Consider the following 27,756-nt stretch of genomic DNA (forward strand, 5'->3'; position numbering starts at 1 on the left):
TATGTTTATCCTGCTGTTGTATGTGGCTCCTTATTTTCTATTTTGAGTGTTTATTATTAGAATATAGGAAAATTTTATTTCTCTCTTATATTCAATCCAGCTATGTTAATGGACAGATAAGTTTTAATCAGTTTTTAGTTAGTTTTCTTGGATTTCCAAAGTAGAAAATCATGTGATCAGCGATTAATATTATTTTCCTCTTTTGATTATAAATTTGTATTTTTTTAAATTTGCTTCCCTAAATAATTATACTGGAACTTCTAGCAGGATGTTAAAAAAAATAATGATCATAAAGGCCAACATCGTCTTGCCCCTAAGTTAAGTGGAAATGGCCCTAATGCTAAGGCTACTTCAACCTTCATTAACAGCTCATTATCTTGAGGAACACAAGTTATTTAAACATTCCACTGCTGTTTTCATGATTTCTCTTAAATTGTTTTGAATGTTTCTTACTTAATTTGTTTCTATATTTTGATTGTTGAGTATAATCAATTTTACTTTGTGATGGATACTTTTATCCTTTCACTCGTAGTTTGCTAAGAGTTTTAATTAAAGATACATGCTCATTATTGCTTTTTTGGGTCATCTATCATGATCACACAGTTTTTCTCCCTTCACCTACTGATATAATGCATTATATTAGTAGAGTTTCTAATATTAAAGAATTCTTTTTATTTTAATTTATTTATAGATTTTATATGTTTTGATTTTAATTAGTTTTTAATATATATTTATATGTGAGATTAGTTTTTAATGTTTTTTATTGTACTATACATTTCAGGTTCCAGTATCAATTGCTATATATGATATGAGAGAAGTAAAACTGTAAAATAATAACAATCTCTAAAATTGATTGTTTTAATATGTTCCTTGAAATTTACCAGTAAAGAGACCATTGCTTTATGAAAAAAATTTATAATATGAAGTGTTTATGAACTAGTACCACCTGAAGAGTAAGGTACCACAGTTCAATTGAAAATATGTTTTCTGTGTTTGCTTTTTTATAAAAATGAAGGAATAAAATCATTCTTTCAACTACCATTTAAGAAACACAAAGAACCAAGTCTCTGAACAAAAGAATGAAATTTACAAGTAAAAATAAAAGAATAAAAATGAGACTTTTTTTTTTGCCTTAGTGTTACTCATAAAATAGAACTGTGTAGGGGTCTCAATTGTACACATAGAGGAACACGTATTTCTGGGTATATGGAGTCATAAAAGTCCATTCGTTTTTGTGTTTTCAAATCAATATATTATCCAGTCTTGTCATGATGAGATATTCAAAATATTTAGTTAATGTTTTAGAACCACATATTCATTTACTTCTTTATTAAAATTAAAATATGCTTTTTATGAAAATGTAGTGAATGAACATATGTTTTAGTATTCAACCATCCAAATTTTATAGAAATAAGTAGAAAGTATGTAGACAGACTAGATCTATAAATTCTTTCTTTTCTATAAGAAATACATTACATTTACTTTATATTGCCCACAAAACATCGTATTGTATGTGAAAACATAGAACAGTAAAAAACACTGAAAAAACTCCAGGTCATGCCAAACATGAACATTTATGCTTACAGTCCATGGAATTATTGAGTCAGATAGAAAAAAACAATGACTATAATCTAGAAAACAAAGGAAAGTTTTGGTAACTGCACAGGCACTATTAATCTAAAGGGATTTGTCAGAAGACTAAGTAAGAGTTACGTTAGGAACAATGAAAGGTGCAGCAGAATATAAATAAATCAAACAGGGAAATCTGGAACTTTTTCCATGACTGCATGATGGCTGCCCTCACATTCATCCCCTGTGAAGCTTACCAGGGCAGGCTTTTCAAGGGATCATCCAAATACCCATAATGGAGAGCTTTTATTGAAAACACATTACATTTGTTTAACTCTTTTCTTCACAATGAAAGTTAAGAAGTTCCGTTTTTCAGCAAGCTGCTGCGAATCACTTGTAGTTGCAGGTCAGATTAGAAGCCCACCTAATGTTTTCTCCCTTTATTTTCGATTTTGAAATGAAAATATCAGCAAAGCAAAGGGAAAACACATTATGTTTAAGTGAAGATGTATTTAATGACAATAATCATAGAATAATAACAACAATAAATTAATAAAAGCTAGACAAATTTGAGGAGGAAGTGGGGGCAGAGGAAGATTTAGAGAGTAGATAAGTAACACACATTTAGCCAAATAAATATGTGGCAAGAGTAAAAAAAGACATAAAGGAAAGATAATTAAAATTTACATAAATCTTTCTGCGTATCAGGAAATGTGCCCAGAACCTTCATGTGTTACATTTTGTAATACTGTAAACAATCAGTGTGATATAGTATCATTTTTATGTTCTATGTAAAAAAAAATTGGAGGCTTCCATAGCAAGAGTAACTAATAATTGATAACTCTTATTAAACTTCAGAGTCAATCCCATTATACTTTGTAGTTTTAAATGACAGGCTGTGCACATATTTTGTGTGGCACAGACATATTAAAATATTTTGGAATTAAAGACCAACATTTTAAATTAAGGAGTTTAAACATTTTTCAAAAATCAGATATCTGTCCAGACTGGGCTGACCTTCCCTTGCTCCTACAAGCTGAAAAATCTAGGTAGTGGTGGCCCCAGTAAAGAGGATGCCCTTCTTGTTGACCAAGTCCTCAGTTGCTGGTACAAGCATATGCACCTCTATATCTCTGAATCAATTAAAATCTTTATATTACTCTCTGACCATTGATGCTCAGACCGCTTATAAAAAGAATAGAGTCTAGAAAATACATAGGACAAAGGTGAAATAATTCAAACATCACACACATACAAACACAAACACACACACACACAAACACACGACTTCAAAATCAAGGGATAGCTAAAGAAAATAAGACTCAAAACAGAAAAAAAGTAAAAATGACCCTAAATTATTTGATAGATACACAAAGTTAAGAATAATTTATTTTTAGATTTTTTGTTTATTTTGTGATTATTGTTCTATCATGTTGGAATGTGTTTCAACAGTTAAACATATGGATGTTTTACATCGTGATGTCAGAAAATCACTCTGGATTAATTAACCTGTAATTGTGTGGTGGGAGAAGTGCATACATAATGCTCTGAAAGCTAAAAATCCCCCTGTGTACAATAGCAAGTTCATTGTTAAGCATCCTTTTTGTTAAGCGTTCCCTATAATTATGTACACACAAAACACACACAGTGATCTCTAAAATTAACTCTGAGATATTTGAGAAGACATCATTTTATTTCTTTTTTTTTTAATTAGACTTTAAGTTTTAGGGTACATGTGCACAATGTGCAGGTTTCTTACATATGTATACATGTGCCATGTTGGTGTCCTGCACCCATTAACTCATCATTTAACATTAGGTATGTCTCCTAATGCTATCCCTCCCCCCTCCCCCCACCCCACAACAGTCCCCAGTGTGTGATGTTCCCCTTTCTGTGTCCAAGTGTTCTCATTGTTCAATTCCCAACTATGAGTGAGAACATGCGGTGTTTGGTTTTTTGTCCTTGCGATAGTTTGCTGAGAATGATGGTTTCCAGATTCATCCATGTCCCTACAAAGGACATGAACTCATCATTTTTTTATGGCTGCATAGTATTCCATGGTGTATATGTGCCACATTTTCTTAATCCAGTCTATCATTGATGGACATTTGGGTTGGTCCCAAGTCTTTGCTATTGTGAATAGTGCCGCAATAAACATACGTGTGCATGAGTCTTTATAGCAGCGTGTTTTATAATCCTTTGGGTATATACCCAGTAATGGGATGGCTGGGTCAAATGGTATTTCTAGTTCTAGATCCCTGAGGAATTGCCACACTGACTTCCACAATGGTTGAACTAGTTTACAGTCCCACCAACGTGTAAAAGTGTTCCTATTTCTCCACATCCTCTCCAGGACCTGTTGTTTCCTGACTTTTTAATGATCGCCATTCTAATTGGTGTGAGATGGTATCTCATTGTGGTTTTGATTTGCATTTCTCTGATGGCCAGTGATGATGACCATTTTTTCATGTGTCTGTTGGCTGCATAAATGTCTTCTTTTGAGAAGTGTCTGTTCATATCGTTTGCCCACTTTTTCATGGGGTTGTTTTCTTCTTGTAAATTTGTTTGAGTTCTTTGTGGATTCTGGATATTAGCCCTTTGTCAGATGAGTAGGTTGCGAAACTTTTCTCCCATTTTGTAGGTTGCCTGTTCACTCTGATGGTAGTTTCTTTTGCTGTGCAGAAGCTCTTTAGTTTAATTAGATCCCATTTGTCAATTTTGGCTTTTGTTGCCATTGCTGTTGGTGTTTTAGACATGAAAACCTAGGCGAGACCATTCAGGATATACGCATGGGCATTTTATTTCTTTATGGTACATGCAGCAACTGAGATGGAGAATTGATGAGGGTACACTGAATTCATAAAAGGAATTTATTGAAAAAAATAAAATTATAAAATTAGGAATTTTTCTTACCATGCTCTCTATTTATAAAACCATGTTTGCATCACCAATTCATATTTGTTGTCTTATTACCCCAAAATTGCTTAATATATGTAATACTCTGAGTGTGTTGGTTTTTTACTGAGTTATTTCACTGTTAAGTATTACATGAAAAGATGTGGTGTATTTATAATGATCTAATTTGATTATTAGAAATTGAAAATACATATGAGTCAGATTTCCAAATGTATTTTCAAATTTGTGGGTTTTGTTTGGTTTAATTTGAAAGAGTGGTGGTTAAGTGTAAATTCAAAAATCAAGCTTCCTGGATTCAAATCCTGTTTCTGTCACTTACTAATTGTGTGACCTGAAGCAAATTAATTTTCTTAGCCTCTGTTTATTAATCTTATAAATAAGGATAATCATAACACATCTCTCATAGAGCTCTGAGATAATTAAATTTAAAAAGTACAAACAAGATACTTAGCAAAATGTTTGATATATACTGATTACTAATATTAGCTAGAATTATAATTGTTACATTAATTAAACTACCCTAGCAGTCGGCAAATTTCTACATTACCTCAGAGACTAGAGACAATAGAAGAAGGGAAAACTCCAGGGTATAGATTTATTTAATTAAACCTGAAAAAAAAAATGAGATTACTCAGAGTATTTCAATTATAGGTCACCTGAACCAGGGCTAGAACTGTAGCAAACAGGTTCGTTGTATTTTCCTCTCTATTAAATTGGTGGGTTAGCTTTTTACAATTTTTTAAGCTTTGAAACATGTCCCACTCCCACCAACAACTTAATTCAGGAATTGGTTTGCTGTCAGAGATGCCAGCATAGTGTTAGTTCTTTACTTTTGATACTTGAAATTTTAAGGAGGACTAAATTGTAAAGCCATTTTGGGAAGATTAGACATAACCTTTATAAGATATTGTCACTAAATAATTATGATCCTAATTTTCAATTGATGTACATATAAAACAACAAAACGTCAAGAGCCATCAGTATCCCATACTCCACCAGAGAGTACAAAGCATTTCTAATAAGAAAATCAATGAGAAATAATTCTGAATGTCACTGTTTGCTAACAGTAAGAGCCTTTTTCTCCAGCTTCTTGTACCACTTCCTGCTTCACTTGCTCTGGTTACCTTAGCTTTCCAGGCTTCTGCAACAGCATTTTCTTCGCCTGAAATGCCCCTTCCTATGTTTGCCATATGACTGGCTCCTTGTAGTATGAGGGAGGAGTTAATAGAATGGATATCATTTTGACTCTTTTGACAAGACATTTTCAGACTACTCTGAAAAAGTTGCAGAATCCCATGCATTCTTGCTTATATCCTCCTTCTTTAATGTCATTAACTCCAAGTCTATAAATATAGTTTTAATTTGTTTATTTTAATACATCTCTATTACTAGGTTATAAACTTCATTAGAACAAGGACTCTGACTTATTTACCACATACCCAGAACACATAAAATATTTGCTGAGGTATTTGATAGGAGTCCTGAAAACAGCTGTTCAATGATGGGTTAAACCATCCATCTATTTCTACTTCTCTATAAGGTAAGTAAAATAGAAACAGGGTCCTATTTAATTGTGCTGCCTAGTTTAGAATAACCCCTTGATGAATAAAAGAGCTAATTTTAAAGATGATATTCTCATGCTGAATTCAATAACGTATAGAGAAATTCTAAGAGTGGGATGTAATCAGTTATGTGCAAAAGGGATTTAGAGAAGAGAACAAATGGTATGGACTTCAATTGTCTGGCAAAACTCTATGATAGAAACAAAACCTTGGCTTTTGTGCTTATTTTTTAAAAGCTGGAAAAAGATGTGCATGCACAGACACAAGTTGTTGAAAGCCATCTCGGGCAGGAATAATGAACAAAGATGAAAGATGAGCAAGAGCTTTGTGTATGAGGGTCAAACTAAAATACTGTTCAAATAGGAATGGGACATTTTTGTTGGCTGGTGGCTTGAAAAAAAATGGGAGAGTGGAGCGCAACAGGAAGGACAGGTTGAAGAGGCCAAGAGTGATGTAATCATCACAAATCTCCCTTTCCATATGGCCTATGCCACTCCATGCAAATCCATACTTTCCTCTCTGTGTTCTGCCATGTCTACAACTGTGTGACATTCCCAAGAACAAGGACTAGGCCTTTATGCATCATTGTACCCCAACACCTAACATGCTTGCTGACATCTACTAAACACCAAAAATGTTTGAACGTATAAAAATAAGCCATGAGGAATCCCTGATCATTTTCGAATAATAAAATAGCCAGGTGATAATTGCGTTTTATAAATATGCAGAGATAAAAGTTCGAGGAGGAAATGTAGGAGGCTAGTCACAGAAATTTGGGATTGAAACATTGTGGGGTCTGGGTATCAGTGGTGGCAAATAGGAACCAAAAGAAAAATTGTTAAAGAGTCCTGTAAATAAAGGCTGCTCATATATTATCAACTGATTAGATGTGTAGAATAGAAAAAGTAAACGGGAGTGAACAATGATTCCAGGGTTTTGCTTCTGGGAACCAAAAAAAGTATTTGTTTAAATATTTGTTCTAAGTCTGAATGGGTACACAGTCCACAGATTTGAGATTTTAATTTTGGCTCTGCTATTTCCAGGCTGTGGGATTTCAGTACATGATGACTTCTCCCATTCTCTTCCATATAGGGGCAATAATAGATACTTCATATGGTTATTAGAATTAGGAGATAGGAATGTTTCAGTGTCATCTATGGAAGGGTTTCAAATTATGAATTATCTTATTATCCAGTTGTGGTTCTTTTGCTCTACACTGTATCACTCCGGATCTAGAACAAAAAATATTTCACTTGATTTCAACCAAAATAAAGCACTGATCTTTATTTTATACAAAACTTTATTAAAAGTTTAAAAAGACTGAAAAGGGTTTGTTATAGCATTTCAAAAAAAATTCAGATATTCTTTGCTTTTTCTCTAGAAGTTTAGGACTCTTCCCTCTCTCTGTGTGTGTCTCTCCCTCCTTCCCTCTCTATCCCTTCTCCCTCCCTCTCCCTCCCTCCCTACCTCATTCCCTTCTCTTTTCTTTCTTTCCCTCTATCTGCTTATATTCCCAAGAAACTAAGTCAAAATATTTTCCAATTTTATTACACAGAACAGCATGTCTTTTGCCAAACACTTTCACAAAATCAACATCACAACTAGTTTAGAAAGTCTGAAGACTCATGTTTTGATGGTGAGTCAGCACCACAGATTCCTCCTCAAGGAGGGAGTGCCTCCCAGTTACAAGGGTTGGGGTTTGCTAAGAGCTCCTAGTTCTTAGTGCTTTTAGGGTCCCTCAGTATTGAAGCTGGAGTCCCATCCTCTCAAAGCAAGGTAATTACAAGGGGCTCCCCATTTTCAACTAAGGCAGAATATCCAAAGCAGGCATTCTTTGCTCTGGAGCCCATCATTTCATTGGCAGAGATTTGTCAGACCTATGGCTTTATCTAGAAGTTCACCTGCCCAATCCTACTTCTTACCTTGTGGGATTAACTGATGTTAAACCCCCAAAATCTTTTTACGCTCTTAACTTCATCTTAACTTCTGCTTCTCCAAAAAATCAACTTTGGCAGTTATTTCAGGGCTCTGAGAAAGCTGATTCTGAGATGAAGTTTTGCCACAGCCTATTCATTCACCATCCAGCTGGAAATGAAGTCCCTGTCATGGAGATAAATGACATGCAAAGAGTTCCTGGAATATGGTGGCAATTTAATTCTAAAAGTTTTTACCCATGGTGATATGGAATGGAATGTGAGTGGAGGCAAATACAATGTCATAACCCAAGCATCTGAAATGTATAAGGGAGGTGTCAGTATAAAAATAAAAGAATTGGATGCTTATTGATAAATTGCTTGAAATAGACTAATGATAAAATACTGAATGGTGCTGGGGGTAACTGGCTAACTATATGTGAAAGAATGAAACTGGACCTGTACCTTTTACCATATACAAAAAATTAACCCAAGATGGATTAAAGATTTAAATGGAATACCTAAAACTATAGAATCCTAGGAGAAAACCTAAGAAAGACAATTCTGGACATCGGCCTTGGAAAATAATTTATGGCTAAGTCCTCAAAAGCAATTGCAACAAAAGTAAATATTGACAAGTGGGACCTAATTAAACTAAGGTGCTTCTGCACAGCAAAAGACACTATAAACAAAGTAAACAGACAACCTATGGAATGAGAAATAAATATTTGCAAACTATGCATCCAGCAAAGGACTAATATCCAGAATCTATAAGGAACTTAATTCAACAAGCAAAAAACAACCCCATTAAGAAGTGAGCAAAAGACATGAACAGACACTTCTCAAAAGAAGAAATACAAGCAGCCAACAAACATATGGAAAAAATGCTCAACATTACTAATCATCAGAGAAATGCAAATCAAAACCATGATATGCCATCTCACACCAGTCAGAATGCTATTATTAGAAACAAAAAACAAAAACAGATGCTGGCAAGGCTGTGGAGAAAAGGGAGTACTTATATACTGTTGGTGGGAATTTAAATTAGTTCAGCCACTGTGAAAATGATTTTGGAGTTTTCTCAAATAACTTAAAACAGAACTACCATTTGACCCTGCGATCCTATTAATGAATATATATCCAAAATAAAATAAATTGTTCTACCAAAAAAATATGCACTTTTATGTTAATTGCAGCACTATTCACAATAGCAAAGATGTGGAATCCACCTGGGTGCCCATCAACCGTGGATTGGAAAAAGAAACTGTGGTACATATACACCATGGAATACTAAATAGCCATTAAAAAAGAATGATGTCATGTCTTTCGCAGTAACATACATACAACTAGAGGCCATTATCCTAAGCCAACTAATGAAGAAACAGAAAATCAAATACCACATGTTCTCACTTATAAGTGGGAGCTAAACAATGGGTACTTTTGGACGTAAACATGGCAACAATAGAGACCAGGGCCTACTACAGAAGGGAAAAAGGGAGTGAGGCAAGGGTTCAAAAACGATTGGGTTTAATGCTCACTTCCTGGGGGATGTATTCAATTGTATCCCAAACCTCTGCATCATATAATATAACCATATAATAGATCTGTACATGTAACCCCTACATTTAAAATTAAAGTTGAAATTACAAAACAAACAAAAAACAACTGTGAGAGCCAGACAATCTCTTTGGTATATCACAAAGAAGCCAAAGAAGCTTTTTTCTCTTGTTCTGAGTGATCAGGAAAAACTAAGATCAAGCCAAGAATTTGAAAAACAGATTGCTAAAATTCAAAGGCCATTCAGTGTTCAATGACAGCAGATCTATTTTGCCATAGACCAGGCCCAAGTTGGGAAACCTGGGACCCTGACCCAAGACTGGGACATCTAAGTAGATGCCCTGTAACATGGTTTGGATCTGTGTCCCCACCCAAATCTCATGTCAAATTGTAATCCCCAGTATCAGAGGTTGAGCCTGGTAGGAGGTGATTGGATCACGTGTGTGGGTGGGATTTTCCCCTTCATACTGTGTCACAATAGTGAGTTAATTCTTGTGAGATCTAGTTGTTTAAAAGTGTGTAACACCTCCCCCCCCCTCTTCCTTTTGCTCCTGTTATGTAAAATGCTGGCTTCCTCTTTGCCTTCTGCCATAATTGTAAGTTTCCTGAGGCCTCCCCAAAAGCCTAGTAGATGGCCAACATCATGTTTCCTGTACAGCCTGCAGAACCATGAGCCAATTAAAACTCTTTCCTTTATAAATTACCCAGTCTCAGGTATTTCTTTATAGCAAAGTGAGAACAGGCTAACAAACTCTGGAAGTTTTTTTTTTTTTAACTCTCTAGACTTTTCTTAATGTTCTGAGCTTGCAGAAATGGGCTACCTCACCCCAGTAAAACCCATACCTTCCCTCCAAATCAGAAAACACTACAAAGGTATTTACTCACAGAAGCTGCTGTCCCTCAAAAGCTGTAGCCATTTCCTTTTCTGGCCTCTAAACCTACAAACAGGATTAGGTCACAGCATAATCCATCCAGGGGTTGATAAGCCTGAATTGCCATGACAGGTGGTAGAGGATGGGATTAAAAGGCTTAGGAAAGTAAGTATTATGTATACCTAATTCAGACCCAGAAACTATAAACTGACATGGTTGTTGGGTCCTCCTGGTTAAGTACCCTACAACACCTTGGCAAGGACACACTGTAATATTTTCCCTAGGTTTTTTCCAGGGACCTATGGCCATTTACTTGGGATATTACTTATGGGTCATTTACTGTACACTGCGGAAAGAGAAACACAGAGATATTTTGAGGACAGTTGAAAATAGAGTTTACGTTAGCATTAATGCCTGCAGAACTAAAGTGGCCTTATGGCTCCCCTAATGTGGGGTCATGTGAGTTCAGATAATAGAATCCTGACTAAAATCCAACTTAAAATGGATTCCACAGGTCTGCTTGGTGGAAATTTTCTTGAAATCTGAATATATATTTGGAATTGATATACTTAGCAGTTAAAGTAACACTAGAGTTTGGGTCTTTTGCCTGTGAGGGTGCCTTCATAATGGGGGAAGGCCAGATTACCAGGAGGAATGGCAGAGATATATTACCATGTTTAAGGATGTAAAATATGCAACTTACTTTTCCGTGCAAGATGATAGAATAAAAAGATGCAGCAATAATTGTTCCCATTATATCTTCCTTTAATCTACTAGTCTGGACTCGTGCAGAAGCCTGATGGATCCTGAATCCCAATGAATAACTATACAACACTGTAGACTTAACCAAATAGTAACTGCAATTGCAGCTGCTGTGCCAAATGTGATATGTTTGGTAGAGCAGAGTAATCAAACTTGGGTAAACTATGTGGCCATTGATTTTGTAAGTATGTTTGATATTCATTTAGCAAAAAGGATAAGAAACAACTCTCATTCCCTTGGACCAAACAAGAATATCCATTTACTGTTTGCCAAAGGACTATGTTAACTCTATTACACTCTGTCATAATATAGTAAAAAGAGATCTGGACTGTCTAGACATCCTGAAGAACATCATGTTGATTTATTACATCAATGACATTATGCTCATCAGGAAGGATAAGCAAGAAGTGGCTCCAGTTGGCTTTGGTAGGACATGTGTGTTACAGAGGCTGGAAGATAAACCATTCAATGATTAAAGGGCCAGTCACTACTGTAAAGTTTTAATGGTACAGTAGTAAGGGACATGACAGGACATCCCCTCTAATGTAAAAGATAAATTGCTATATTTTGTTTTCATCTCCTACTATAAAGAAGGAAGTATAACTCCTAGTAGACCTCAAGTTCTGAAGAAAACACATTGTATACCCTCAAATACTGCTCCAGCCCACATACAGGGAGAAAGGGAAGGCTTCCAGCTTTGAAAGGGGCTTCATACTTCAGCACTTCCAGGCTGCAGTGTGAGCAGCTGCACTGTGGGTCGTATGATTCAACATAATCTTTGAAGTTGAAGTATGGATGTGGGGAAAAGATGCAGTGTGGAGTTATGGCAAGCTCTGGTGGGTCCTGGGATTCTGAAGCAAGGGCATGCAATATGCAATAAAAAATTTGAAGTCATTTTTCAAATAGCTCCTGTAATGCTACTGAGCACTGGTAGAAGCAGAAGGTTTGACTCTTGACTGCCTGTAACTTCCCATGATGAGTCTGGTACTGTCAGATGCACTGAGTCAGAAAGTTCAGTGGGCTCAACAGACCCTTTGGGTGAATCATTTAAAAACAGCTACAAGATAAGGAAAAAGCCCAAGCATATTTTACATGTGGTTTTGCTTATTATGTGGAAGCTAGTCAGAAAGGAATGGTGGCTTCACTCAAGGTTAGGCTTCAAAGACTCTCATAAGACAGGAGCACTTGGACATTTACTCTATGTGGAAGGAGAATTGACCTAAGGTTATAACATATGCAGACTAATGGGCAGTGAAAACGGCTGGATTAGTTGATGATGGACTTGGGAAGAAAATGATTAAAAGATTTACTCAAGGAAGTCTAGGGTAAAGGTATATGTATGGACATAGGGTATTGGACACGAAGTAAGAATGCCCACCAGAATACACACACCAGGGAAGAGGCATCAAACTTCCAAGTGAAAGTAATGCTCAACCAGTTCATGTTAGTTGATACAGAAATGCCAGCAGCCACCATAATACTATCATTATGTGTACATTAAAGACTAGGCTATGATAACAAGGACAGAAGTCAGGCATGCACCCAGAAGTATGCATTCTACTTACCTGAGCTAAACTACTGTTACCACCACCTGTGAATTTCCCAAATTACAACAATACAGACCAATGTTAACATACAAGAAGTAATAATATGACATTATTAGGTAGACCAAATGGCTACCTAGTTCCAAGTTGACTATATTGGGCCCTTTTATACTACAAGTTTCATGTGGTTCATTTACAAAGGAATAGGCACCTATTCAGAGTGGGAGTTTGCTTTTTCTTCTTTCTGGGCCTCAGCCAGCACCACTATGCAGGTGCTTACAGAATGCCTTATTGACAGCCAGGTAATTCCCAAAAAGCATCTGATCAGGATCCACTGGCTGTAATACAGAATGCATCACCCCACTGCTGCTGATCTGACAGTGTGTAAGGAAGTCCTGCTGAAAGAAAATCTAAAGCATCATCTTGGAGGCAATATCAGGCAAGAATAGGGTACTATCATCTAGAATGCTTTCTATGCATTGAGTCAAGGATATTTATATGGGTAGAGGCTGGGTAAGCTTTTAAGCATTCTGAAATGAACACGACAACCTCCCCAAAAAAGAATTATTCAGTTCCAAATGTCAGTAGTGCCAAGGTTAAGAACAACTGCCCTAAATATACAAAAGTAATATAAGGTCATTGGCCACAAAAACTTTGTTGCATAGAGTAACACATATTGATAAAATCAGGTCAGGTAAAAATTTAGGATCATGTTATCCTATTTTCTGTTTCTTCCTTTGAGGTTGAACTGCCTTTGACACTATTCATTTTAACCTAAACTTACAATATAGTATTTAATATTCTAGGTGATAACATCATATTTTCCTGTACTATTTTAGAATGAATAAAATCTGTCATGCTAACTCACCAGTGCATGTCCAAAATAAAAATAAAAAGATTTTTCTAAATGGAAGACTTGTTAAAATGTGATAAGTTTCCTGACGAATAAACTTGAAAACTATTATCTGACTTTCATTTTCAAAAGCCCAAACAATGAAACTCTCCTCCTGCTTTCACATTAAGTTAAATATAGGCTTATAAAGACGAGAATGGAAAGATTATTTTTTCCTCATAAGACATATATTTTATTTTAAATGTTGTATGTGTTATGACTATCATTTTGCACCTGTATTTGCTAAGATAAAGGATTTAAATAGAAAAATACAGGAACAAATAATAAAAACAAATCACAAATATTGAAATTCTACCATTTAATGTATTCTATCTTGTCTTCGTAAATATTTTTCTCTTTTCCTAATTATTATAAAGCAATTAGTAAATATGTAGTAGAAAATAGAACTGGAAAAATGCTGATTGGCTATTTCACACACATTTAAAATTTATCTAACACTTCCAGTAATAATACATTGTTTTATACCAATAAACCATGTATATTATACCAAGATGTTCTGTATATGCAATTTAGAATGTAATCTCTCCTAGTCTTAGTTCCAGTACATAAAATACTAAATTTAATGCCACAAAGGTGGTGTCTAACTGTCCAACCAGTATAGTTCTTTTGCCTGAATTTTCTAGTAACTTTAATTTAGTAGTAAATTTATTCCTACTGCCAAGACTGTTATCAGTTTTTGACTAAAGTGAAAGAAGGAACGGTCACTTCAGGGAAGAGGTCTTAAATCTAGCTCACAGGGAAAGAGGGAATAAAATTTGCATTTTAAAAGATTTACTATAAAATAAACAGGGAAGCACACACAAAAAGGAGGGTCAATCGAAGATATGACAGCACAATATTGATAATGATACTTAATGGGATAAGTTATAAAAGCATTTTTCTAATGCCTAGTTAATGGAGAAAGTGCTAAAAATAAATTCAAGTAATTAGGAGGCATCTTGGTTTTGCTAGTAAACTGTTTGCTGTTAAATATATGGGGCAAGCCTAAAAAAAAAAAAAACCATGAATGAGCAGTTCTCCACACTACACATTGAAGACGGAAACAGTAATTGCATAGTTATATTGTATAAACTCCAGTGAATGTTATTTCTTAAATGCCATAGAGGACCTGAGAGATATTAACAAAATCCATTAGAGTTGAATATTTTCATAGGAGGAGAAAAGTAGCAATCTTTAAAATGGCCATTTTTAAATTTTTTATTTATGTTTCTTTATCTTGTCAATTTTTATAATTGGGGAAACAAATTTCTTTTGAGTGATGACTTTTTAAAAGTTAAAAGTCCTTTTTTAATGGTAAATTACAGAATGAAATAAATATCAAGAAATAAAAATAAAACAGTTTAAAGACTAAAGATGCATTCCAACTTAAACATTTAGTAGGGACTAAATAGAAGAATTACTGTTTAAATTTAAAATGAATCTTTCCCATTGTATAGTGAAAGGCTAAATTCAATTTCCAGCTATTAAATTCATTGTAGTAGTCACTTTTTGTTGTGTAGCAAACAACCTTAAAATCTCTCCTACAACCTTATTTTTATTTATGTTCTTTTTTATAGCTCTCAGGTCTGTGAGTTCCTGAGGTTTTAGCAATCTTAGCTGAATTACAATGGTTCAGCTGCGCTGGGCTCCAGTCTTCAGGTGGATTCTTGTTTTCTCACATCTCCTTCTGAAACTAGCAGCTCCCTGGGTGCACTATTTTTATGACCTGAAAGAAGCCCTGAGAGGCAAGGGGAAACTGGAACACTTCTTAACTCTTTAACTGAGAATTAGCATGGTGTAACCTACACACTCATCCTATTGGCTAAAGCAAGTCACCTGGCAAGCCCAATATCAATGGGATAGGCAAATACATTGTGACCCCACAGAGACACCACACTAAAAAAAAAAAAAAAAAAGGCAAGTTAAAGGTAGTTCATTTATAACCTTGCTGCTGGGAGGTGAAGAATTGGGAACAATAATTCAATTCATTGCATATGGGTGATCTTTGTTTCCTCACTGTAAAATATTATCTGTCTGAACTTCTAATCTAACTCACTACCTAAACAAATACCCACTGAATAGAAATTGTTTGTTCTTACTTTATACTATGAACTGTGCTAAGTGCTTGATGCACAAAATTGTATGAAACACTGCTACATCTGTTAGCTGAGTGAGACATAGTTTATTAGATAGGACAGGCTATGCTGTGTTCAAATAACAAATAGACACCCAAATCTTAGTAAATTTAAGCAATAAAACTTACTTATCTTCCTGGATACAGAATCCTTTTCAGGTAGGGAGTTTTTCTTGGTGACCATCCTCCAAGCGGTAATAGAGTGAACCAGGTTACTGGCAATTTACGCCACCATCTTTTATGTGGCCTTTCTGCTTGTCCCAAAAGTGAAAGGCAGTGTGAATGACTGTGCAAGGAGGTTCATGGTTAGGCCTAGAAATAGTACATATCACTTGTTCTCACACTAAAGATAGTGGTCACATTGCCACTATCCAGTTATATGGTCCCAAACTAGCTAGAGCAGTTGGTAATGTAGTGCCTCTGTTATAATTCCCTTTTATGTTCACCAAATATCTGTTTCTCTTTTTTTCCTACACATAGAACACAATTTATTTTTTCCTAAGGAGCACAACACAGAGACTCACCCAGTTATTAAATCCAGTTTAAACTCTATGATCTTTAAGTCATACACAGCCCTGACCACTAGATCCTGAAAACCTGTATGTTCTCCTAGAAGTCTAAATGATCATAACCCCTTGAACAGAAAGTTTAGTCATCTGACCACAGACAGATAAATTCACACACTATGCATAGAGCCTGGATATCCAGAATAAATACTTCAATTTGGAAAGGGAATTAAGAGGAGACCTTATAGTCATTGGTCTCTAGTAATGCTGAAACACCAGTGAGCTGATATTGTGAAATCTCTACACCCTAGAAGTGTCAGGGAGTTATCTGATTTTTTTTTTATCAAACTCTAAATCCACTGTATGAGATAAGCTGTCTTGTCCATAGTTTTTCTTGGTCCTGGCTCCACATCCTGGAAAGCTCCTCCTAGTTCATTATTCACTTTATCATTTAAAGTAGTTTTGGAAGAGCTTGAACTCCTGGAGAGCTAGAGGCTTTTGAAATGTGCCTATTGCTTATGAAGGATGAACTCTTAAGAGTTCTAAGTATTAACATATCTTAACTTTTTTATGGTCTGTGCCTATTGCTTATGAAGGATGAACTCTTAAGACTTCTAAGTATTAACATATCTTAACTTTTTTATGGTCCCTATTTTCCTCAAAACTTTGTAGGTGTCAAATATATTTGGTTCTTGTCTGTTCCAAACTTAAGTTCTTTTAATAATAGACATAGTTTTCAAATCTGCTTATATTGTTCTACTTTCTCACTATCACATCTGTCTCACTCAATTTAATAGTGGCTATCTACCTTATGCTGACATTATCCCTGGGTCACTTTAAACAACTGAAAATTTTTACTGGGATAATGGAAAAATGTATATATCTTAAATTAATTTTTTATTGTTTGGGATATAGCAGCAGTTAGCTTTTCCAACACTGCAATTTGCTCATGATCTTTTAAATTCTACCTTAAACCCATTATTGCTTATAATTTCTTATCTATTTATACTAATAACAAACAAGAAAGTGTGCTAAGATAATGATTTCCAACTTTTTTCCTTGAGAGCCACAAGCTTAATAGGCCCACAGTTTGCTTTCAAATATACCACAGATAATCAAGGTTTTTTGCCACTGTATGACTCGATTCACCTACTTTCTAGCTTCTGATTTCAGTTTCCTCTTATCTACTCCCTAACTTCTTTTTTTAAAACAAACTAACCAACCAACAAAAAAAAACCTTTTAAGTTCAGGAGTATATGCACAGGTTTGTTACATAGGTAAACCTGTGTCATGAGGGTTTAGGAAAATACCTCAAAATAATAACAGCCACATATGACAAACCTACAGCCAACATCATGCTGAATAGGGAAAAGTTGGAAGCATTCCCCTTGAAAACAAGTACAAGACAAGGATGCCCTCTGTCACCACTTCTATTCAACATAGTATTGGAAGTCCTGGCCAGAACAATCAGGCAAGGAAAAGAAGTAAAGGGCATCCAAATAGGAAGAGAGGAAGTCAAACTATCCCTGTTTGCAGATGACATAATCCTATATCTAGAAAACCCCATCATCTCAGCCCCAAAGCTTCTTAAGCCAATAAACCACTTCAGCAACATCTCAGGATACAAATCAATGTACAAAAATCACTCGCATTCCCATATACCAAAAAGAGTCAGGCTGAGAGTCCAATCAGGAGCAAACTCTCATTCATAATTGCCACAAAAAGAATAAAATACCTAGTAATACAGATAACAAGGGAGGTGAATGATCTCTACAAGGACAACTATAAACTACTGCTAAAAATAATCAGAGATGATACAAACAAATGGAAAAACATTCCATGCTCTTGGACAGAAAGACTGAATGTGGTTAAAATGGCTATACTGCTCAAAGCGATTTATAGATTCAATGCTATTCTACATAAACTACTATTGACATTCTTCACAGAACAAGAAAAAACCTATTTTAAAATTGATATGGAACCAAAGAAAGAGCCCAAATAGCCAAGGCAATCCTAAGCAAAAAGAGCAAAGCTGGAAGCATCATGCTTACCCAAATTCAAACTATACTAAAGGGCTACAGTAACCAAAACAGCATGATATATCAGATAGGTAGACTGGATGCTGGTGTAGTACTAACTAAACTATAAAACTCAATGACTTCATTCGACAAAAATTAGTTTGTTATCCATTCAAATTCCAATGTGTACCATAGGTTCTCTTGGATTCTTCCAAAAAATGACTCAAAAATCTAGGCTATTTCTGTTTATAATATCACTATTTTCAGCATAACTCCCATGCTCTTTCAAGTAAAAGAGATTATGGAGGTTGACAGAGCAAGCCTTATGTCTAGGCATAGAACACCCTTCTACTCCATTGGGTTAGCTAAAACCCAGTTACATGGCCCAAATTACGAAAATAACTGCAAGTAAGGCTGAGATTTATAGTTTTTAGATGGGTACAGATGGGTACAGTTTTATGTGGCTACATACAATATATACAGTAAAACAATGCACACGTTTAAACTATTAGGCTATTCATGGTTGTTAAAAATAATTGGTAATGCATATTCATTTGAGAATTATTAGCATATACCCAGTAAACCTAGTTTTTATATGAAATTAGATGAAACTTTACATAGCCCATATAGTTCTATGCTATTTGAATTTTATTGCATTCCAGTGAGGCAAGAAATATGTGTATCTAATATAATGTATATGACCCATGGGTCAATCTAATAGGAACTCATAGTCTCCAGATCAGACCTGCAAAAATAATAGATCTAATTCTCCTTTCAACTAAATTTAAGTAAATATAATCTGTTATTGCTATTATTTGTAAGGTAGTCAAAAGAATTAAAGCCAAGAAGAAAAAAGAATTTCCTGGCCATTAGTATGATATATCCATATTATTTTCTTTGGATATTCATTGTACACTATTTAACATAAACATAAATATGCAAGGTCAAATGATAATTTAGCCAATCACTATATAACACTATACATGTAAACAAAACATTGTAATTACAGTGACATGGAAAGCACAAATTAACTAGTTTCAGAGCACTCATGGGAATGATCAAGAATCAGCGATTCTTTGGTACTATATTCAAGAGCATGGAATCCTGTCTTAATTCACTTTTCTATCAATTCTAAATCACTGGATGAGTTCTCTTGAATGTTGAACATTTTTCCAGGCACAAAGTTATAACATTTTCCTACTGAATTACAGAGAACCAAAAGTGAGAAAAGAAGGACAAGTTAAAATTTCTTGGCTTGTATATGTTGTTTTTAACTTATATTTACTCTAGACAGAATTAATCCATAGTGGAGTATAAAATAAAATTACAGATTCAGGAACATGACATCTTTCATATTTTGATATCACCAGTTATTAGCCCTACAACTTTGAACAAATCACATAATTGTTCATAATTACTGATTGGTAACTGGTTTTGGATAATAGAAAAAATAATAATCTTTCTATATCACAGGGTTGTTCCAAAGATCATATAAGACAATGTACGTAAAAGCACTATGAAACTAAATTTCTGTACAAATTTAAAGTATTATTGTTGCTTCTAAAATTACCTTAATGGATTATGTTTCAAATGAGGCCTTGGTTTGTTTTTTTTTTCAATTATTATTATTATTGTTCATAGTTGTACCTTTGGCCATAAGACAGACAGTATTCTTAACCTTTTCTCTTTTCATGATTTCTATTTCTCCTGGTGCATTAAATTTAATGCAATAAAACTGTCTCTTTCCAACATGTAAAATGCATTTATAATCCTGACTATAGGAAGACAGGCAATATAACAAAAATGTATAAAAAATGTATATCTAAAGATCAAGATGAAAGATATGAGTGATTTGTAATACAACCTGTCATCAAAAGCACTGAATGCCAGAGAATATCATATGTGCAAGAATCAATATTAAAACCATACTTAGTAGAGTTTAAGAAGGCAATAGTGACATTTAGCGTTGCATTTTACATTTTGCTGATGGACTAGAAAGTCAACTGTCATTTTGTGCTCTTTAGCAACAAAATCTACTTTATTCTGTAAAGTTGTAAATAAAAAAAATTATGTTATTAACATTCTTCTCAAGTTAGATTGAAATTCACGAAATGTGATGGATGTTTTCCCTTCTGTCTTTCCTATACTCTTATTGGTTTTGATAAGAGAAATCTAAGGTCAACTTAATTTTTTTAATTGCAAAATCAATAATAATGATTATCATGGGTTCTTTTTGAGTTCTGTCATAATTGACCTGGAGTTATTCAATAATCATTGCAAGCAAGTAAGATATTACTCATGTTAGCATGATTAATTTTAAAATTACCCAGAAGCTGAAATTTTACATATAAACATAAACACAGCATGAGTGGTATATGGAAGTGATAAAAATATGTATAACACCTGATAAAAGTGAATCTTTCCTATAGTCCCCAAATTGACCTAATTTCTTTTTAAAGCTTTAAAAATTATCTTATTTTTAATGTGTTTAGGTTTAGTGAAAAATAAGTCTTGAAAAATATACTTGGAAATTATATTCATAGCTATATCTAATGGAAGGGTTGTAGCAATTTCTATTTATTATTTTTTTTTTTTTGAGACAGAGTTTCACTCTTGTACCCAGGCTGGTGTGAAATGGCATGATCTTGGCTCACTGCAACCTCCACCTTCCGGGTTTAAACGATTCTCCTGCCTTAGCCTCCCGAGTAGCTGGAGTTACAGGCACACGCCACCATGCCTGACTAATGTGTGTATTTTTAGTAGAGATGGGGTTTTGCCATGTTGACCAGACTGGTCTCGAACTCCTGACCTCAGGTGACCTGCCTGCCTTGGCATCCCAAAGTGCTGGGATTACAGGCATGAACCACCATGCCTGGTCGGTAATTACTATTTTTTGCTCATCATTTAAAACATATTTTCTTGTTACTAGTGCTATGTATAACAAAACCATAGAAGTAAATATGCATCACTGTACTTATTCAATATTGATTGTCCTCTATCTAGCAAAGTAATTAAATTTTCAATATTCCACAGATAAATGAAAATTTTTTCATTACCCTTCATGAATATTTTCATTGTATCTTTTAAATTTTCATTAAATCTTTTAAAACTATGATACTGTTTTCTCATTACTTTTAATAGTTATCCACCTCTCCAATGCATGTAAAAAGCAGCAAGGCCATGAAAATGTGTACAGCTCAATAAAACTACCATAGAAGGTTGACATTTAGAGTGCTTCTCCTGCTCATCTTGGCCACTACTGCCATACTTGAAAGACAGCTTTTGTATAAAGAAAGGTGATAGGGCCCAACAGAGAAGTTGTATGACTGCACTTTTCTTAACAACTAAATGACAGGTACAGTGGTAGCAGCTACATCACATCAATCATGCTAAATCTAACACACATTCTTCTGGGTATGAAAGAAGAGACTACTGAAAATCTGGTATAAAATGAAGCAAAAGTATCACATGCTTTGAATTAAATGCACACACACACACATACACACACACAAACATACAACAGATATGGAGTGAATTATCCACATACTGAGGATGATTTTGCTTTCTTGTCTTATTCTGCCTTCTTCCTTTTAAGTTCCACTGATTGCTAATCCAACTATTGCCTGCTCCTTATCTATGGTATGCACAGAGAAATGTAAATAGTTGTATATTACCAAACATGCTCGGTGTCCTTCAATAGGCAATATCTTTTGTACGAACCTATTAATTGCCACATCTCTACCTCACTAACTTACTTTTTAGTGGTGTTTTTATGAACCTGGAAAGCAATCCAATGAATTAACAGGCAAAAAAACATCAGCATCATTCACTTCTGACTTGCGCTTTGGATTGACAGGATAATTTTCAGGAATCACTTAGCTAGTCAGGTGTAAAGGCACACAGCCCTGGGTAAAAATCTACTCTGTAACCCAAAGTCTGCAATGACCTTGAGCCAATTATTCAACACCCCAAATCTTCAGGTGGAATTAAAAACCTGAATCAAAGTCTCATAGCAATACTAATAATATTACAGATAATATATATAAAATGATTCATTTAGTGCTTGGCATACAGGGGACAGTCAGTAAAAACTGGCTCTAATTATTAAGAGGAAACATTACATATTGGCAACCCAAGTTTGATGATGATACTTAAAAACTTAAATTATTTTCAGCTTAGGAAAAGTAAAGATGTCATTTCATATTTGAGTACCTCTAGAGTGCTGGGAACTTTGCAGAGCAGAATTAGACGCTGTTCTTGACTTACTGTTTACTGAAGTACTTGCTTTTTGCTATTGATTTCTCAACCATGACGTAAGACCTTGGAAAGAAGAGTGTAGGTAACAATGATTTAAACATAAAATAGAAAATTGCTTTTGAGATTCTTGCTTGTTGGGGTGCTAGCTTTCAAAATACATCGAGAATCATCTAAAATTTATAATACATTTTCATACTTCTCAAAGAGAAATAGTATATTTAACAGTATGTGGTTTCCTTATCCATCTCTAGATTGATATAGTGAAGATCCATCTCTTTATCAAACTAATAAAGGGAGTGCATACTATATGCCAGGCATTGTTCTGAGGCTTTCACATGAATTCTTTTTTTTTCATTTTGACAATGCCATGAACTTTGTGTTTTTTCCACATTTTTAGTATTGGGTTCTGAGGATTATAGAAGGTAATTATATAAGCATAAAGTCTAAATTCTTTCACTGTTTCCTGTATTTTTCATCTTTGTCAAAGAATTCTGCAATTTCACAACCTGGAATTATTTTATTTTATTTTTTTTAATATAATCCAGGCTAGAGTGTAGTGGCACAATCTCGGCTCATTGCAACCTAGGCCTCCCAGGCTCGAGCAATTCTTCTGCCTCAGCCTCCCGAGTAGCTGGGACTACAGGCGTGCACCACCATGCCAGGCTAATTTTTGTATTTTTAGCAGAGAGGGGGTTTCACCAAATTGGCCAGGCTGATCTCAAACTCCTGACCTTGTGATCTGCCCGCCTCAGCCTCCCAAAGTGTTGGGATTACAGGCATGAGCCACCGTGCCCAGCCCTGGAATTCTTGAAGTTATTTTGATTACTCCCCTTCTCTTATCTCCTTTACCTAAGTCAATAAATCCTTTATATTTCACTTCACACGTCCTTACCTTTTTCTTTTTTTTCAGTGTGACCTACCATAAAATCTTTCTAACTGACTCCCGCCATAGCTCTCACTGTCTTCAATCCTTTCCCCCTTTCTCTATATGGTTGTTACAATTTTCTCCCTAGAGGAATTTGTTCATGTCACTTCTCTGTTTGAAAGCCTCCAGTAACTCCTTAGCAAGGCTTCCCTGGTTCTTAACAACAGGCATATTCCTGTACCTTGAGCCTCAATGCTGGCCACTGCCCACACCATCACCCCACCCCAATCTTCCATACATCCATCACGTATAAACACACTCTCTGGGGCTGCAAAGTCAAACCTCTAATTACTCCCTACACAATACCATGTCATGTCTGTGCCGTTTGCTTGGCCTACCCTCAAAATTATGTATAGACTTTCCCCGATTCAACTTTATTGTAGGCTGAATTCTCTGTGACTCTCTGAGATGTATTTATAGGAAGTTTATTGGAGATGTTTTCAGCAACAATGCATATGAGAAATGAAAGAAGCGGTATTGGTCAGAGGAGAAAGTGAACTATGATACAGTTAGAACAGAGCCCTCAGCCAATCCTACGGGGTTAGCTGGAGCCAGCCAGGAAGGATGTTCAAAGATATCTCTACTTGAAGAAAGGGAGGGAAGTCATTGAATAATATTGAATAAGGGCGTTCCCTGGGGAAGAACCATGACGTTGGACAAAGGGGGTCTCTTCAGCTCAGGATAATTACTAAGGAGGAATTTATCCCAGCAGGAAGGAGAAAAAGAGCCTCAATCCAGAAAGAGGCTCTGGGTGGCACCTCACACCACCATCTGCACCCCCATAGTGGAATGAGTCTTCCTTCTCTATGTCCCCTGTGTTTAGAGAAGTCTCTCTCCCAACACATGCAACATTGTACTCCAAGCGTATTAGATGCCCTCATGATGCCCTGAGCTCTCCCGGGGCTGCCTTTACACAGTTAGCAGCCATCCCAGTAGTGCCTGGCACCTTGGAGGCTTTTATGAAAAATAAATGAATCCATCAAACAGCAGTTGGATTAATGACAGCATAAAATAAACTACACCTCAGAAAACAATACCTAATGCTCTGTGCTGTTTTGTAAAATACGTATAACTGTTGTGTGATGGTAAAACAGAAGTGTTAATTAACATTGCTGTTTGGTTATATTGGTTTCCAAGGAGGTAAAGGAACCTGCTGAGAAGAGGTTTAGTATGTAAAGATCTCTACAATGGAAAAAAAAAAAAAGTTTCAGAGGCACGATAAATTACCAACATCAATTAGAACTGAGAAAGAAGAAGACCTGACAAAACTATAAATTTGAAAGAAAGGACGATCAGAGACTCTTAATTTGAAGACTGACTGGGGAGAACTGGAATGAGATATGGACCAGAGGGAGAAATTGTTGAAAAATATTTAGAATCAACTAAGCTCAGGGTTACAAATCAAACACTGTTTTGCAAAACCACTACAGTGATGCAAATAAATTCTCAAGTAGCTACTTGAGTAATTATTTTGGTAAAATATATGATTGTTTCAGTTGTTGTAGAGACTATCTGAACTCTCTGAGAAAAAATGGTAAATGGCACACCCTTCCTAGTCCCTGGAATATTGTAGACTCACAATAAATGTTTGTTTGCACACCTCCCTTTCTTAAAGGAAAAGGTTTCAAGGTGGCCTTACTTTTCATTTTAAAGACTTGTGCTAGAGCCCATAAAATTAGAATTATGTCATTCAGGGATGTCCTATTGGCACATCACGCCTCTCACAAAAGGCTGTAGTAACATACATGACTCAATCTAAGACTTCAGAAAAATGAAAATGGCTGTTTATCTCTTTTTTTCTGTCTGGATAATTCCTTGTTCCTTTCTTTTTTTCTTTGCATCATGCTCCTCACACCCTCACCTAATTTCTATAAGTACGATACAGCTAATATGCTCATTTTAGGTGTATTTAATAGGTAGAAGTTGTGCTTACAATGTATGTGTATATTGAAGACAGAAGTAGAACACGTATCTTCTCTCAAAATTAATAAAATTGGTTGCTACTGAATTCAGCAAGCAATATTCAGTATCTATATCTTGTAAAGCAGTGCCCTATAAAATATTCTAGAGAATGATAAATAAAACATAAGAATGTTGAGAAAGAAGACAAATAAACCCCTTGCAGAAATGGACAAAAGAATGAAATATATGCTATGGTTGAGTTGCAATTAATGTGCTATGAAAGCAAAGAGGTAAGAACGACCTAAGAGAGATCAGAAGATGCAGCCCTTTTCACAGCTTTTGCGTGTCCCTAATCATTAGCTAATTGACTCCTGCATGTAAATATGTGTTGTCAGCTCTGTATGTGTTTCCTAGTAATTAACCATTTTTCCAGTTAGTTTTATGTATCTTCCATCTGTGCCTTTTTAGATGCAGGAAAGTTATTTTAGGATGATCATATACACACCAGTCTCAGGAATGTCAGTTTTATAATGAGCAGAAGTTGACTGAAAGGAGACCAAACAATATGACACACAACTCAGTATTAAATGTGGCTTGGAGACCAGCAATGAGAAATATGGTTGAAAATAACTGGAGAAGGCAGCAAAGTTTACAAGAATAATTTTGCGGAAGTAAATTGGAAAGAAAAATCTGTAAAAAATAATATATAGCTCAATCATGTTAGAACTACTATGATATAGCAACTAGAGTGACAGGATCTAGGACAATGACTACTCAAGGCTGTTTCAAGATATCTGGAACATAGCAACAAGATAGAAACATTAGATTTGATGCTAAATTCAACCTGAACTTGGAGATTGTATCTAGAAATTGACTGCAAACTGGAGATTGAGAGAATTTAGCTGACTTGATGATAAAATCATCTGAAATTGAGAAGTCACAAACGGGTTTTGCAGGATTGCAGAAAGATTCACAGTATGTTCCTATGTACAAAGGGAATAAAGATCCTGCATTTTTCTATAACTGTTCCATCTTGCTTCCTACCCTCCAATAGCTAGGCAGCAGTAAAATTAAGTAAAGACTACATTTATTTGTGAATCTCAGCATTATCTAATTTATTATCTTTTTTTTCTTTAGCAAATGTGTCTTCTTGAATGATTCAAAATGCATCAAGGTTCTCTTACATTCTCTAAGATACCTTTTGGGTATATAAGAATAGAGGCATAGCTGATGACATGACCTTCAGTTATGGAGAAAGAGCCTAGTTCAGCTACTATATAATATGCCCTAGCTTTTACACTAAAGTACTGTTTAACTGAGCTGCTGTTTTGCCTGATTCTGTTGGCAACAGCTAGTGGTAGCTGGTGATTTTGTTGGCAACAAGCTGGCAATATCTTTTATTTCATGGTTTCAATACTGTCTAAGGCTCTTCCCTCTTGAATTGACTTTAAATTTCTGCTGCTTCTCCCATCTAACACATGGCCTATTTAGTCTAATGGCATCTCCTATGAGATTACCTTGCCGTCAATCACAGGAGGTCACGTTGCCCTCTGATCCCTACACATGTCAGTGACACACAGGAACACAGAGGTAATTGAAACACAAACTAGACCTTCTTTTTCCTTAACAACACAGCTCTACCTTCCAATCATGCCCAAGATTCCAATGTTACCACAGGGACACTATGCAGGATTCTGTTCCCTGCATCCTAAGGAGGTGGCTAGGCAATATCCCACACGAAGTTGACTTCAAATTCAAACTAATTCATGCTTCTCCAAACATTGCTGGCTTTGCAATTTCAATGCTGGGAAATCAGATCATATGACCATTCTGATCTAGACTTCTTCAATGTCTTTGCTCGTCTACTTTTTTCTTTCAAATTCCTGTAGAATTAGAAGTGAAAGGATTTTCATTTATTTCTCCCACTCCTCTTCCTGGGAATTCTACTACATCAAACTCTATTATCTAAACTCCCAGGACCAGACAATAATATGTTTTATAGAAAAATGAAAAGAAAATCATTTTTCACCATAATCCCTGTTTTTAAAGTCTATAGGCATCTACATTTTATTTTGAATATTAATTTATAACTATTATATTTATTTTTCTTTGTATCCCTTCTGAGTTTTATGAGCATGAATGCCATGAGACTTGCCCTTGGAGACATGAAGAGCCTCTGGAAGTTTTACTACATCCTCCCTGCCCCTATGTGAAATTAACTAGGTCCTTTTTATTTTAAAAATCCTAGAAAAGAGATCAAAGCAGGCTAACTAAAAGCCATGTTACACAAGGTATAAGACTGGGGCTAGGATTTTTAAATTAAGTGTACTCAGTTTAGTTACTCTTTTTTAGTACTCATTTTTGTTATTCTTTTGAAATTGAAGTTATTGACCATCTTCAGGTTATATATTAAATGCTGATTTCTCC

At 35.2% G+C, this 27,756-nt stretch overlaps 1 long non-coding RNA gene across 2 annotated transcripts in view; it reads right to left on the reverse strand.

Moving 5' to 3' along the window:
* Positions 1-26,971, reverse strand: part of LOC134759752 (uncharacterized) — a 79,892-nt gene extending 52,921 nt beyond the window's left edge. The window contains exons 1-3 of one of the 2 annotated variants that reach the window (XR_010136464.1): positions 26,847-26,971; positions 22,458-22,565; positions 7,970-8,147 (exon numbers count right to left, since the gene is read on the reverse strand). This is a non-coding gene — a long non-coding RNA (uncharacterized LOC134759752). The remainder of the gene's footprint in view (positions 1-7,969; positions 8,148-22,457; positions 22,566-26,846) is intronic. The other variant, XR_010136465.1, reaches the window with a different exon arrangement.
* Between the last annotated feature and the right edge of the window lie 785 nt (positions 26,972-27,756).

Source organism: Pongo abelii, chromosome 13, assembly GCF_028885655.2.
Source record: "Pongo abelii isolate AG06213 chromosome 13, NHGRI_mPonAbe1-v2.0_pri, whole genome shotgun sequence".
Lineage (NCBI taxonomy): Eukaryota > Metazoa > Chordata > Mammalia > Primates > Hominidae > Pongo > Pongo abelii.